Raw genomic sequence first — 7,500 nt, 5'->3', positions numbered from 1 at the left:
AAAAGCCGGGGTACGGCACCGATCAACGGAAAAAAAAAAAAAAAAAAAAAAGGCACATGGCGTGCGCGGCCCACAAGGACCCGTGCTAACCACGGGCGCCGGGGGCCCGGGGGGGGGCGAGGCGCGCGCCGCCTTCTCGCTGCCCCCCCCCCTTCGAAACCCACCGGCATCGCTCGGCTCGGGGCTCGCTCGGCCCCCCGGCTCCACACAACCTCGGCTTTCGTGGGCCCGCACGCTTCTCGGTGCCGCGGCTTAGGGCCGCGAGAGGAAAAGGCCATCGGAGGCCGGGCGGGCGGGGCCCCCCACAGCACCCGCACACGCCCTTGAAAAAATAGCAACGGACCACCCGGGGCAGAAGCGGGCTCGGTCGCCACGACCGAGGAAGGGCGAGGCGCCGCCGCCTCGCCCGCGACCTTCCGGGGGTTGCTCTCTGCCGGGGGCTTCGGTCCGTGCTAGGGCGGGCCGGCCACCGCGGCCGGCCCCTCTCTGCCCGCGAAAAAAACAGCCCGCCCGCAAGGCGGGTCCCCGGCTTAAGGCCGAGGAAGGGGGTGACTTCAACAGCACGCGCCGGTGGGACGGGGTGCCGCCACCCCGGCTCCACGGCTCATCGGGCGACCGCCGTCACCGAGCCCCTCCGGCCACGCGGCGAATGCCGAGGCCAGGCCGCGCGCCCCACCGCTGCCCTTCCGACACGGACACGCTGGCAAACAGGTCGGGAGCGGGGGAACCGGGCGCCGCCACCGCGGCGGGCTGGCCGGGCCTTGCTCGGGGAGGAGGCTCTCGGGCGAGGGCCGGGGAAAAAAAAAGCCCGGCCGCGTCGACCCCCGGCTGCCGGCCACTGCCACCGGACCGGCTGCCGGAAAAATGCCTGCCGGAGCGGGCCCCGGCTTAAGGCCAGGCGGAAAAGGGACGAGGCGCCGCCGCCTCACCTGCCACCGATCGTCCCAGGGGGGCCGCCCCCCCTTCAACCGGGCCGGCACGGCAGCCGACCGGAGCGGAGCAACACACACGCGGGGCTTCTCACCGCCTCGCTGCGGCCAGCGAGCGGCTTCTCGACACGGTCTTTCGGGCCGTCTCTCTCGGCTCTCGGCTCTCTCTCTGGTGGCCCTTCACACTGCCCATTCTCTTCTCTCTGGCTTCTCGGGCAGCTCTCCCCCCGAAAGAGCGCCCTGGGCAGGACGGGAACCGGGACCAAGCCACGCGGCTCACCCGGCCTAGGCGGCACTCGCTCTGCCCCGACGACCGCGCGGCGCGGCCGCCCTATCCTCCGCCTTGCGACGCAGGCACCCTGGAAACCTGCGGGGACGCGGCCCGTCACCTCGCTCCCAATATACGGAAAGATAAGTCCAAGGCCGCCGACGCCTCCAAGGAGACGAGTGGAAGTCGACCGGGAGGGTGCGCCAGCGCAGGCCGACCGCTACGTCGACATAGCCGGAGGCAGCCTGGAACAGCGACCCCTTGGTGAACTTCCGCAGGCGGCCGCGACACCAGGTCTACCCCGGCTCCGGGATACCAGGTCTACCCCGGCCGCCGGGTACAAGGTCTACCCCGTCTCCGGGATACCAGGTCTACCCCGGCCGCCGGGTACAAGGTCTACCCCGGCTCCTGGATACCAGGTCTACCCCGGCCGCCGGGTACAAGGTCTACCCCGGCTCCTGGATACCAGGTCTACCCCGGCCGCCGGGTACAAGGTCTACCCCGTCTCCGGGATACCAGGTCTACCCCGGCCGCCGGGTACAAGGTCTACCCCGTCTCCGGGATACCAGGTCTACCCCGGCCGCCGGGTACAAGGTCTACCCCGTCTCCTGGATACCAGGTCTACCCCGGCCGCCGGGTACAAGGTCTACCCCGGCTCCTGGATACCAGGTCTACCCCGGCCGCCGGGTACAAGGTCTACCCCGGCTCCTGGATACCAGGTCTACCCCGGCCGCCGGGTACAAGGTCTACCCCGTCTCCGGGATACCAGGTCTACCCCGGCCGCCGGGTACAAGGTCTACCCCGGCTCCGGGATACCAGGTCTACCCCGGCCGCCGGGTACAAGGTCTACCCCGGCTCCGGGATACCAGGTCTACCCCGGCCGCCGGGTACAAGGTCTACCCCGGCTCCGGGATACCAGGTCTACCCCGGCCGCCGGGTACAAGGTCTACCCCGTCTCCTGGATACCAGGTCTACCACGGCCGCCGGGTACAAGGTCTACCCCGTCTCCGGGATACCAGGTCTACCCCGGCCGCCGGGTACAAGGTCTACCCCGGCCGCCGGGTACAAGGTCTACCCCGGCTCCGGGATACCAGGTCTACCCCGGCCGCCGGGTACAAGGTCTACCCCGTCTCCTGGATACCAGGTCTACCCCGGCCGCCGGGTACAAGGTCTACCCCGTCTCCGGGGTACCAGGTCTACCCCGGCCGCCGGGTACAAGGTCTACCCCGTCTCCGGGATACCAGGTCTACCCCGGCCGCCGGGTACAAGGTCTACCCCGGCTCCGGGATACCAGGTCTACCCCGGCCGCCGGGTACAAGGTCTACCCCGTCTCCGGGATACCAGGTCTACCCCGGCCGCCGGGTACAAGGTCTACCCCGGCTCCGGGATACCAGGTCTACCCCGGCCGCCGGGTACAAGGTCTACCCCGTCTCCGGGATACCAGGGCTACCCCGGCCGCCGGGTACAAGGTCTACCCCGGCTCCGGGATACCAGGTCTACCCCGGCCGCCGGGTACAAGGTCTACCCCGTCTCCTGGATACCAGGTCTACCCCGGCCGCCGGGTACAAGGTCTACCCCGGCTCCTGGATACCAGGTCTACCCCGGCCGCCGGGTACAAGGTCTACCCCGGCTCCTGGATACCAGGTCTACCCCGGCCGCCGGGTACAAGGTCTACCCCGTCTCCGGGATACCAGGTCTACCCCGGCCGCCGGGTACAAGGTCTACCCCGTCTCCTGGATACCAGGTCTACCCCGGCCGCCGGGTACAAGGTCTACCCCGTCTCCTGGATACCAGGTCTACCCCGGCCGCCGGGTACAAGGTCTACCCCGCCTCCTGGATACCAGGTCTACCCCGGCCGCCGGGTACAAGGTCTACCCCGTCTCCTGGATACCAGGTCTACCCCGGCCGCCGGGTACAAGGTCTACCCCGCCTCCTGGATACCAGGTCTACCCCGGCCGCCGGGTACAAGGTCTACCCCGGCTCCTGGATACCAGGTCTACCCCGGCCGCCGGGTACAAGGTCTACCCCGTCTACGGGATACCAGGTCTACCCCGGCCGCCGGGTACAAGGTCTACCCCGGCTCCGGGATACCAGGTCTACCCCGGCCGCCGGGTACAAGGTCTACCCCGGCTCCGGGATACCAGGTCTACCCCGGCCGCCGGGTACAAGGTCTACCCCGTCTCCGGGATACCAGGTCTACCCCGGCCGCCGGGTACAAGGTCTACCCCGTCTCCTGGATACCAGGTCTACCCCGGCCGCCGGGTACAAGGTCTACCCCGTCTCCGGGATACCAGGTCTACCCCGGCCGCCGGGTACAAGGTCTACCCCGTCTCCGGGATACCAGGTCTACCCCGGCCGCCGGGTACAAGGTCTACCCCGTCTCCGGGATACCAGGTCTACCCCGGCCGCCGGGTACAAGGTCTACCCCGGCTCCTGGATACCAGGTCTACCCCGGCCGCCGGGTACAAGGTCTACCCCGGCTCCTGGATACCAGGTCTACCCCGGCCGCCGGGTACAAGGTCTACCCCGGCTCCTGGATACCAGGTCTGCCCCGGCCGCCGGGTACAAGGTCTACCCCGGCTCCTGGATACCAGGTCTACCCCGGCCGCCGGGTACAAGGTCTACCCCGGCTCCGGGATACCAGGTCTACCCCGGCCGCCGGGTACAAGGTATACCACGTCTCCTGGATACCAGGTCTACCCCGGCCGCCGGGTACAAGGTCTACCCCGGCTCCTGGATACCAGGTCTACCCCGGCCGCCGGGTACAAGGTCTACCCCGTCTCCGGGATACCAGGTCTACCCCGGCCGCCGGGTACAAGGTCTACCCCGTCTCCGGGATACCAGGTCTACCCCGGCCGCCGGGTACAAGGTCTACCCCGGTTCCTGGATACCAGGTCTACCCCGGCCGCCGGGTACAAGGTCTACCCCGGCTCCGGGATACCAGGTCTACCCCGGCCGCCGGGTACAAGGTCTACCCCGGCTCCTGGATACCAGGTCTACCCCGGCCGCCGGGTACAAGGTCTACCCCGTCTCCTGGATACCAGGTCTACCCCGGCCGCCGGGTACAAGGTCTACCCCGGCTCCTGGATACCAGGTCTACCCCGGCCGCCGGGTACAAGGTCTACCCCGGCTCCGGGATACCAGGTCTACCCCGGCCGCCGGGTACAAGGTATACCACGTCTCCTGGATACCAGGTCTACCCCGGCCGCCGGGTACAAGGTCTACCCCGGCTCCTGGATACCAGGTCTACCCCGGCCGCCGGGTACAAGGTCTACCCCGTCTCCGGGATACCAGGTCTACCCCGGCCGCCGGGTACAAGGTCTACCCCGGCTCCGGGATACCAGGTCTACCCCGGCCGCCGGGTACAAGGTCTACCCCGGCTCCGGGATACCAGGTGTAGCCCGGGGGGCCGGACAACGGGTCTACCCCGGCGCCCGGAGGAAAAGTCTATTCCGGGGCCATGGCAAGAGGTATTTCCCCATACCCGGGTAGTAGAGCGTTTCTCAATGGCCGGCTTTACCTTTTTTTGCCTGGTGGGGGTGGGGGGGGCGGGCGCGAGCGGGGGGGCTCGGTGTGGGTTTTTGTGGGGGGTGGGGGAATGTGCGTTGCGGGACTTTTGGTTCGAGTTTTCTGGGTTTGTTTTAGGAGTTACGGGGTTATCCCTTTGTTTTTTGTGGCTTGGTTCCCCTTGGTCTGGTTTGGGGTTCGGGTTTCATTTCCCGCGCTTCCCCTTTCCTCCCTTCTCGAAGAGAACGACTCTTCTGTTCCCTCGGCGCAAGAAACTGATCCGGAAAAGGAATTTTCTTGGCGAACTTTATTTCTTTCCCTCTGGTACCCAGAGCGATCCCAGACGAAGCTGACAGGCAGCCTGCGTCAGCCTGCCGTCGAAGCAGCGTCAGCAGCCCCCTCCGCCCGGGTGCCGCGCAGCCCTACCCGGCCGAACGGAATTTCAGTGGGGCCAGCGCGCAAGGGAAGCGAGGGAGGGAGGGAGGGACGGGGGGGCGGGGGGGGGAAGGGAGGGAGAGAGAGACAGAGAGAGAGGGGCACGGTGACACACACGCCGGCTCCACACACTCGCAATCCGACGCCGCCCCCTCAGAGCCCGCCCATCGACGGTTGGGGGCGCCCCGCCTGAAGACTTTCCCCGCCTCCGCCCATCGACGGTTGGGGGCGCCCCGCCCTGCCCCATCAGACTCCCCGGCGCCGCTCGCAGACTACTTTCCCCACCCCCGTCGCCGTCCCCCGCCCGCTCTCTCCTCGGCCGGTTCGCACACCCGCAGCGGCGGGAGGGCCAGGAGCGGGCCGACACCGAGGAAGGCGGGTCCTTCGGCCAGCAGGGCCGGGGCCCGCGGCAGAGGCGGCCCCTTTGCCGAGAAGCCTTCTCTTCGGCTCTCGCCCAGCCTTCTGCTTTGACGGCCTTCTTTCCTTGACGCTCCAGCCCGGCCTGGCCCCGTCCGAGCCCGGGGCAGGACGGCAGCGGGGTGGGGGGGAGGGGGGTCGAGCGGCTGAAGGCAGTGAGGGATCCGGAGACGGAGGCAGGAGCCGGGCCGCTGTCGCTTTGGGCACGGAGGAGGCGGGAGCGCTGCCGGCTCCCAACGGCCGGCTCCTTCCCTCTCTAGACCGGCGCCGGGCGGCCGGAGGGTGGGTCGTGCGCGGGACAGCAGGTCCGCCCGGGACACCAGGGCGACAGGTCTGCCGCAGCAGCCGGGCGGCCGGAGGCCGGGCCCGGAGTAGGACGACAGGTCTACCCCGGCTCCCGGAAGACCAGGTCTACCCCGAGGCTTCCGTGCACCAGGTCTACCCCGGCTCCCGGAACACCAGGTCTACCCCGGCTCCAGGGGAACAGGCCTACCCCGGCGCCCGGAATTCCAGGTCTACCCCGGCTCCCGGAAGACCAGGTCTACCCCGGCTCCAGGAGAACAGGCCTACCCCGGCGCCCGGAATTCCAGGTCTACCCCGGCTCCCGGAAGACCAGGTCTACCCCGGCGCCCGGAAGACCAGGTCTACCCCGAGGCTTCCGTGCACCAGGTCTACCCCGGCGCCCGGAAGACCAGGTCTACCCCGAGGCTTCCGTGCACCAGGTCTACCCCGGCGCCCGGAACACCAGGTCTACCCCGGCTCCAGGGGAACAGGCCTACCCCGGCGCCCGGAATTCCAGGTCTACCCCGGCGCCCGGAAGACCAGGTCTACCCCGAGGCTTCCGTGCACCAAGTCTACCCCGGCGCTCGGAACACCAGGTCTACCCCGGCTCCCGGAACACCAGGTCTACCCCGGCTCCAGGGGAACAGGCCTACCCCGGCGCCCGGAATTCCAGGTCTACCCCGGCGCCCGGAAGACCAGGTCTACCCCGAGGCTTCCGTGCACCAAGTCTACCCCGGCGCTCGGAACACCAGGTCTACCCCGGCTCCCGGAACACCAGGTCTACCCCGGCTCCAGGGGAACAGGCCTACCCCGGCGCCCGGAATTCCAGGTCTACCCCGGCGCCCGGAAGACCAGGTCTACCCCGAGGCTTCCGTGCACCAAGTCTACCCCGGCGCTCGGAACACCAGGTCTACCCCGGCTCCCGGAACACCAGGTCTACCCCGGCTCCAGGGGAACAGGCCTACCCCGGCGCCCGGAATTCCAGGTCTACCCCGGCTCCCGGAAGACCAGGTCTACCCCGGCTCCCGGAAGACCAGGTCTACCCCGGCTCCAGGGGAACAGGCCTACCCCGGCGCCCGGAATTCCAGGTCTACCCCGGCTCCCGGAAGACCAGGTCTACCCCGGCTCCAGGAGAACAGGCCTACCCCGGCGCCCGGAATTCCAGGTCTACCCCGGCTCCCGGAAGACCAGGTCTACCCCGGCGCCCGGAAGACCAGGTCTACCCCGAGGCTTCCGTGCACCAGGTCTACCCCGGCGCCCGGAAGACCAGGTCTACCCCGAGGCTTCCGTGCACCAGGTCTACCCCGGCGCCCGGAACACCAGGTCTACCCCGGCTCCAGGGGAACAGGCCTACCCCGGCGCCCGGAATTCCAGGTCTACCCCGGCGCCCGGAAGACCAGGTCTACCCCGAGGCTTCCGTGCACCAAGTCTACCCCGGCTCCCGGAACACCAGGTCTACCCCGGCTCCAGGGGAACAGGCCTACCCCGGCGCCCGGAATTCCAGGTCTACCCCGGCGCCCGGAAGACCAGGTCTACCCCGAGGCTTCCGTGCACCAAGTCTACCCCGGCGCTCGGAACACCAGGTCTACCCCGGCTCCCGGAAGACCAGGTCTACCCCGGCTCCAGGGGAACAGGCCTACCCCGGCGCCCGGAATTCCAGGT

Source organism: Lonchura striata, chromosome 37, assembly GCF_046129695.1.
Source record: "Lonchura striata isolate bLonStr1 chromosome 37, bLonStr1.mat, whole genome shotgun sequence".
Lineage (NCBI taxonomy): Eukaryota > Metazoa > Chordata > Aves > Passeriformes > Estrildidae > Lonchura > Lonchura striata.
Note: the sequence above shows the minus strand (reverse complement) of the source record.